The sequence below is a fragment of the Saccostrea cucullata genome, unplaced genomic scaffold (assembly GCF_032062105.1).
Source record: "Saccostrea cucullata isolate Sc308-1 unplaced genomic scaffold, CSIRO_AGI_Scuc_v1 ctg7431, whole genome shotgun sequence".
NCBI classification, from domain to species: Eukaryota; Metazoa; Mollusca; class Bivalvia; order Ostreida; family Ostreidae; genus Saccostrea; species Saccostrea cuccullata.
The window spans coordinates 23,928-31,459 of NW_026927858.1; the positions used below are offsets into that span (position 1 = coordinate 23,928).

At 32.1% G+C, this 7,532-nt stretch overlaps 1 long non-coding RNA gene across 1 annotated transcript; it reads left to right on the plus strand.

Moving 5' to 3' along the window:
• Positions 1 to 5,159: 5,159 nt before the first annotated feature.
• LOC134275675 (uncharacterized) lies at positions 5,160 to 6,053 on the plus strand. The gene is made up of 3 exons (XR_009993876.1): positions 5,160 to 5,211; positions 5,391 to 5,451; positions 5,945 to 6,053. It is a non-coding gene; the product is annotated as an uncharacterized LOC134275675 (long non-coding RNA).
• The last annotated feature ends 1,479 nt before the right edge of the window (positions 6,054 to 7,532 follow it).

Below are 7,532 nucleotides of genomic sequence, written 5' to 3' on the forward strand. Positions count from 1 at the left end.
TTTTTGAAAATTAACTCTGCCAATAATCAAATGGCAAAGTCATTTATGGATTTACTGTGTGTACTTATTTCAGATTATCCTATAGACAGGTTGCAAATTATTTTTCATTCATGCAAGACAGCCCATTATGTTCAGAAAATAAAATGTATTTCAGTGTCATTTTCATCTACCAATAATTCTCAAAACAGGCACTACCAACCTAAGCGTACAAAATGCATACATATATTTATCACAATTGTGTTTATTTTTATGAACTTTTTATTTTTTCTCTTAATATTCTGCTCTTTACTTACTTACTCTTCTTACTTACGTGGATACAAATTAATGAAATTATATGCGTGGTTATAAATCATTTATTTTTTGTACAAAATGAACACAAAACCCTCTTCTCGGTCTTTTTTTAATATATAAAATATAAATCAATTACGGAAAACCATGCGCTTATGATCCATTTCCATGCGATTTAAATGTCTCCGCCCCTTTGCTGTGACCTTATAAACGAAAGCGGTCCAGTTCAAATTTCCGGAATTTATGGGTTAAAAATGTTCTTTTCAATAATGTTTTATGTAATAATTGAAATATGTATGACGAAAAATTATAGAAATAAATGTCAAAAGCATATGCTTGCACATTAATCATATATTAATTCAGCGATTTATTGTAATGATAAGCTTCAAATGGGTAGCCGAAAAGGTTCCAAATAACGTCCTTAAGTGCAGTCATTCTTTATTTGCATATGTAATTTGGTTAATACATGTATGTTGTTCTGCATCTTTTTGACGTACGCCATCTTGTATAAACTGTTCATTTGTTTTACCGAGGTAAACCGGATTGAAATTTAAACCAGTTTGAAAAACTAGTTTTAAACCTTAAACCAAAACCTGAACCAGTTTATGTGCAACAAATTCGCCCATGATCATTTAGGCCTACATTAGAAGAATGTATTCACATTTAATCTGTTCTGTCACCGACAAATGAAGCATTACTTGGATTAGGTCACCTTCTCGTATGATGCTTTATTCAGGTCCAGGAAAATCACTACATTTAGCTATATAGGTAAATCTACCTATATAGCTTTATTTACCTATAAAATATAGCTATATTTAGCTATTTTGGAATAAGTTTCAGTTTAATTAAAAGCAGACAAAAAGTCGCATAATGAGTCAGTATTAGTTTTCAACTTTGAAATGGACTGAAAACAATTCACCAAAAACCCACTTACAAAAATGTTTCTCCTTTTGTGCAATTGCAATCAAAGATCTAAAAGTTTTGGGGCTATGTGTAACAGTTACTCTGTGAGTAAGCAGCTACTTTAACAAAGAAAAGCAGTTTTGGTCAACAAGATAATTGATTGGTAATAATTGAGCACAATGCAAGGCAATCACACTTAGTCATGCCTCACCGCACTTCCAGCTATCCAAACAATAGAGATGCATTTTTTGGTTAAAAAGTGTTAACTTTATAAGAGGCAATGTTTTTTACTATCTATGCCCTAGGTTGTTTTTATCAATCCTTTTGAAAAATATATTAGCCATAATTTACATAGGTAAATAAAGCTATATAGGTAGATATACCTTAATAGCTAAATATAGTGATTTTCCTGGACCTGTTATTTATCAGCAATAGGACCGTTTAAATGATGATACCATCCATTTAATGATGATAAAGTTGTAGAAGAATCACCCCTTTACTGATTTCTCGCATCTCGGAAGTTAGAGCTGAAACAAAGTTGTGAGAGTAAGGCATGCAGTCTTCGCGCTTAACTTTTTTGACTACAAGCCCGTAGTGCAAAAGAAAGTATAAAATTTGGTAGCCCAAACGAAATTTTACTAGCGGTAAGCCCAACTCAATTAAAGTAATAAGATTGCGGAACATTAACTGGCAAAATTGGAAATATACAACTTACGTCATTTGTATTTGTTACAATCAAAACATTCAGTGATAGACAACGAAATGGGCGGGTACAATTCTATGCGGACGTTTGGAAAACATCGGATTGAAATTGCAGATCGAAATTCATTTTCAATCCACCTAAGATGTTTTCAAAGCAAAGAGTGAATGTATGATCCAAAAATCAACTATATTTCAACTCCAAAATACATATTGTTTGAAGTTCACATTATTATGAGTTTTAGCTTATAATTTAAGAACGCGAAAGATCATACAAGACAAAGATTATTTTTCAGGAGATATTTGATTCTAAAAGGGGGGGGGGGGGGGGGTAAAAAATTGTTGAGTCAGGTCATGGCTTAACATGACAATATATTTTATTTCTAGGATTATAAGATTGTATGAGTTTTATACTTATTCTCACTGAAAACTGTTAGACAACTCTATTTTAAAATCGTTCAGCCCCTCCCCCCCCCCCCCCCACCAACCAACACTAAGATATACATATATTTACCAAATATTTGTCCTTAAATATTTATTCATTTAAAACTCTGGACAAAAAAAAAATTCAAACTGTACCAAAATTGAAATTATTTGTCTTCTTGGTCAATCAGTAATAATGTGCCTTCTAGCGTAGCTGAGGTGGATTGAAAATGAATTTCGATCTGCAATTTCAATCCCATGTTTTCCAAATGTCCGCGTCGAATTGTACCCGCCCATTTCATTGTCTATCACTGAATGTTTTTATTGTAACAGGTAGAAATGACGTATGCTGTATATTTCCAATTTTGCCAGTTAATATTCTGCGGTCTTAACAAATGCACAAATGACGTTTTAATAAGTGCAATCACATTTGCATTTCTGATTTAATTCATTTGAATCACTAAATGTTCAAAACAACTTTAATTATTTTAAATTCTTTGCTGCATCAGTCAACAGTGTGAGTGTGACATAAACACATCTTTAAATAAAAAATACTTACAGTAAGATTATGAAAATTTAACTATGTATCTAGGTTTTAGAACAGTTGATACCATATATTTACTACTCTGACTTTTATTTACTTATAACAGAGACATATAAAACCATATGTCTCTGCTTATAAGAAAATAAGGGGTATTTCGGTGATTCTTAGGGGCATTTCGGTGATTCGTAGTACCAGTGTAATCAGTCCATGGTCAGATTTCCAGCCAATTTTGCAAACGCTTTGATTCCGCGTACTTCATTTTGTGAACCAACTTTTATTTCTTCTGTAAGAGCCCTCCTGTTCGTGAATCATGGACCTGGGATAGCCCATCCTGATATTTTATAAAAGGAATCATACTTAAAATTTGCAACTGGAAATTACTAAGAAGCCCATCGGGCATGCGCATAAATAATTTTTGGTAGCCCGATTTTACTAGCCTCGGTCATCGGACTACCACTTAATTTCGAAGACTGGGCATGCAGTGCAGCGACACTAGCTGGTGTCGCTGAATTCTCACTTTTCAATATGGCCTCCGCTCTGACTCTCCCCTGCACATGTCACAATATGAAAGCAAGGGTTATAGTCAGAGGCATCTTGGTTCATATTAAACCCACCCTATCATGTTGTTATATTTCTGCCATCAATCGTCAGACATTTATGTAAACTTGTCAGATGATTATTATGACTGTGACAACCATATACTCAATGTCTGGTTATTAAAGAGTTTTTAATCTACTAATTTACATCTGCTTACCAGGTCATCCCTAAGAATTGAAATAGAAGCGACATGTAGGGGACATTGAAAAAGTTAGTAGAAGGGGGTCTTTGGTTCCTCCCAAACCAGGGTTTGAGGGTGAATACTGAAATAAACGGGGTTGCAATAACTTCATCATATTCAGGGAAATGTACCAGCTCCCTGCCCCTGGGTCTTCGGGACAATCCTGTTCAACTTTTTTTCCTGCCAAATCTGTGTTTGATCAATCAGCTGATTCATTTTCTTACCAAGAAAGTTACATGTAGTCTTATTTGATACAACATTAACATGAAATATGAAGAAATGATCGTTTAACTTATCATATATCATATGTTCGCAAGATCCCTCAAAACATTCAGAACTTTGTTTTCTATTGGGAGACGGCCATGTTGAGTGTCCACCCTATTCATTGAATCATTTATAGAAAGTAAAAGTTTTAAAGTGGAAATTTTATTATAATTATGTCATATATGAGATCACATATGTACCAGGTACATTAGCAATAAATAAATAATTATATATCCTTCCTTAATGAACCTAATTGATTTTATGGAAATGTTAGTCTGACAGATTTGTATAAAAAATATCTTTTCATTTAAATAAAGTATATCCTGAAAATTTCATGGTTAACTTTGTTGAGAATAAAGTACAAATTATAGATCGTATGATTGATTGTATGATACCAATTCAATTTGATGATAGATTGTAAAATTTGGTTCAATTTTGCAACACTAAAAAGACATGTACAGTTAAATTTCTCTACTTCAACATGTTTGTACACCACTGATTCCATCAAAATTGGTAGGATTAGACAACATTCCTTTGTTATTTTGTGGTAGGTCTTTCTTTTTTTTTTTTTATACATGTTACAGTAGAATATACTAAAAGAGGTCGGTTCACTTTATGCATAAAATAGCCCTGTAGATATACTGATTAATTGATCATGACTTGATTTTCTATTTGAAGCATTAAAATAAGATAGAAACTTAGTGCTTTCATATTCTATTGAAAATTTTCTCCAAAAAGTCCACATCTTGGAAAACTGGCTTTATGAAGTTGCAATGTTCTTGAATTTTTAGGTAAATATAGGTATAATTGAGTACTTTCAGTGAAGAAAAATAATATGAGCGCAATCTCTGATCTAAAAAATTAAAACGTGTCTTTTAATCCTCAGAAACTGTTCTATCATTTACTAGTTGCATATTTTAGATCAGAGGTTGCGCTCTATATTAAATCTTGAAAAAAAGCTAAAAATTGGCCGTTTTTGAAGACTTTTTCAGAATATGAGGAAATTGACGCATTTCGTAAGGTCCTAATGCATTCACTAGCCTGAAAATTACGTTATTTTTGATAGAAACGCAGTTACCAATGATCTAAGTGATATTCAATGCATTGTTAACTAAAACTATGCAGTTTCATTTTTTCAGAAATTCACAGGGCCAAATAAGGCAAAAGTGAACCTAGCTTGCTTAATGTACCAGACATTTCAGATAACTAAAATTAATATATTATGGAATATGTAATAACTATTTCAAATTTTCTTTTTGTAGGTAGAAGTGGGTGAGAGGGAAGGCATGCAGTTATCCAAAGGATACAGATTGTAAGTTTTATTTTAAAGTCTAAAGCCATAATGTTTACATGTAAGATAATTCAAGTGCTTTATAAAAATTGATTGTTGTGACCTGCATTATAATAAAGATATCCCAATATCTCAATTACTATATAATTACTAAAGAATTATAAGAATAATTTCCTATTTAATTTTTCTTCTATTTTCAGGGAATATGGAGATTCCAAACATGAGATTCCTCAAGAAGTTGTGTTTAGTGAGGAGGGAGAGGTAAAATTACAGTTTACTTAAAGCAGGCGTGGACACAGGATTGTTTTTCCAAGAGGGGGGGGGGGGGGTCCACCCAATCCAAAAAAAAAAATATAACCCACAATTTTTTCCTACAAAATTTAAGCATTTTAATTAACCTATTGACCACTGTTGACAGGATGAGAAAATCCAAGAATAAAAAAATGTTTGGAGGAGGTTAAGAAAATTTTTAGTTCAGCCATATAATTTAGGTAGTCAGCGGAGAGAGGATTTTTTTTAAGATGGCCTTCAGACATGTTACAAGTCACAATATTATTGGACAATGTTAACACATTTCTTGTTCTCCAGTGTGTGTTGCATTAAATTGTAGAATTTCTGTTGTAATTCTAGTTCTCACTTTGAAAAGTGTTATGTTCATGTACATTTTTTATGCACTAACTTTGGCATTTCAATTAATGTTACCTTTTTATAAAATAAGTCTTATACTTAAAATATAAACTTTATTCTGATTCAGAGTCTGAGGTTAGACTTAAAGAGTGATGAGGACATCAAAAGTCTGGTTGAAAATTGTTCAGGCGGCGAGGGCACATATTTGGATGAAGTACAAGAGGACAATGTTGCAGGCAATTATCTATATTATTTACATATTCTTCATGACTGTTCATTGTCTCTTCAACAGATCATTTTTCAATACACAGTCATGCCGTCTTGATCCAAATGTTTCTGAGCAAATTCTTCAGATTATTGAAGCATCTGGACACTGAAATGTGTTTAGTAGTATGTATGTCTCAAATTCTAAATATTAAATGAAGGGTTATCAAAAATTTTGGTCTCTAGTGTGCCTTAAAAAGCTAATATCAATTATATAAACTGTAAAAACTAATTACAATTTTTCGATCCTATAGACGAATTTCACATTTACAAAGTTATTCACCTATGCGGGGTCTAAAACCTTACCAACTTTATCGCTCAGTACATCTATCTTAGAAATAAAATTTGAATGAATATAATCATTATGTTTTTCATGTTGCCCCATACTCTGGCAAAACAGGTAAAGATCGAAAATGTCTGATATGGTTTAAAGATTTTTAAAAATATTGACAGGTAACTTACAAAAAAGGTAAGTTACTTACAAAGGACAAAGTGGGAAAATGAGCCGTCACAATGATAAAGGGAGATAACCCTAGACTTAGAAAATAATGTGAAATTTGTCTGTAACACTAATCAAGTCTTACGATACATAAAATTTGGGAAACGTGTAAGCTAGCATACATTTATATGTACAATATATAATAAAATATTATAAAAATTCACTAATATGCAAAATGTATTTTATCTGAGTAATGGAATAGAAGTTTTACTTGCATAGTTTGACAGTTACATGTAACTGGCAAAGTGGTATGTCAGACAACACTTTTTATTTTCATTGTCTTATTTATCATAGAAAAGCCTGAGATTTCCTTGGAGGATCAGCCAAGAATTTCAGATAAAGATGTTGATGAAATGGCAGCAGCTTCAGGTAGGAATAATATACTTTAGTTGAAGATGGAAGACACTAGTATTCTGAGATTTCCTTGTGTCCTAGAGTCCTTGTGTCTCAAAAATAATGACACAGTTTTTTGCTTCACATTTGTACACATATGTAGGCTTTTTCATTTTAAGCTCAATCAGATTGAACCCAATTGACATACAACTACCTAGAGGATGCTTTAATTGATTTCTACTATTTATTTCTGTATTTATCATATCAACTTTTATATGTATCTGTTTAAATATTGCAAATCTTTCTAAAAGATAGCTTTTCTGTGTGTTCAGAATTTGTCTGTTGTCTGTTCATTGTCATTATCTAATGTATACTTTCACATTTTCATTTCTTAAGAACCACCATAATATACCATTATTAAAGGGTATTCTACTGTGTCAAAATGAAGGCACCACCCTATTCTAAGGGAAGGTAACTAAGAAATTGTGAAAATGGGATCTCTCAAGATCAAAGATGAAAATTATTTTAAAGAGTCTTGAAAAATGTAGATTCAACTTTGAACAAATCATCACCTAGGGGTTGATGAGACCATTTTATTGGGAAAAAGTTTAACATTATA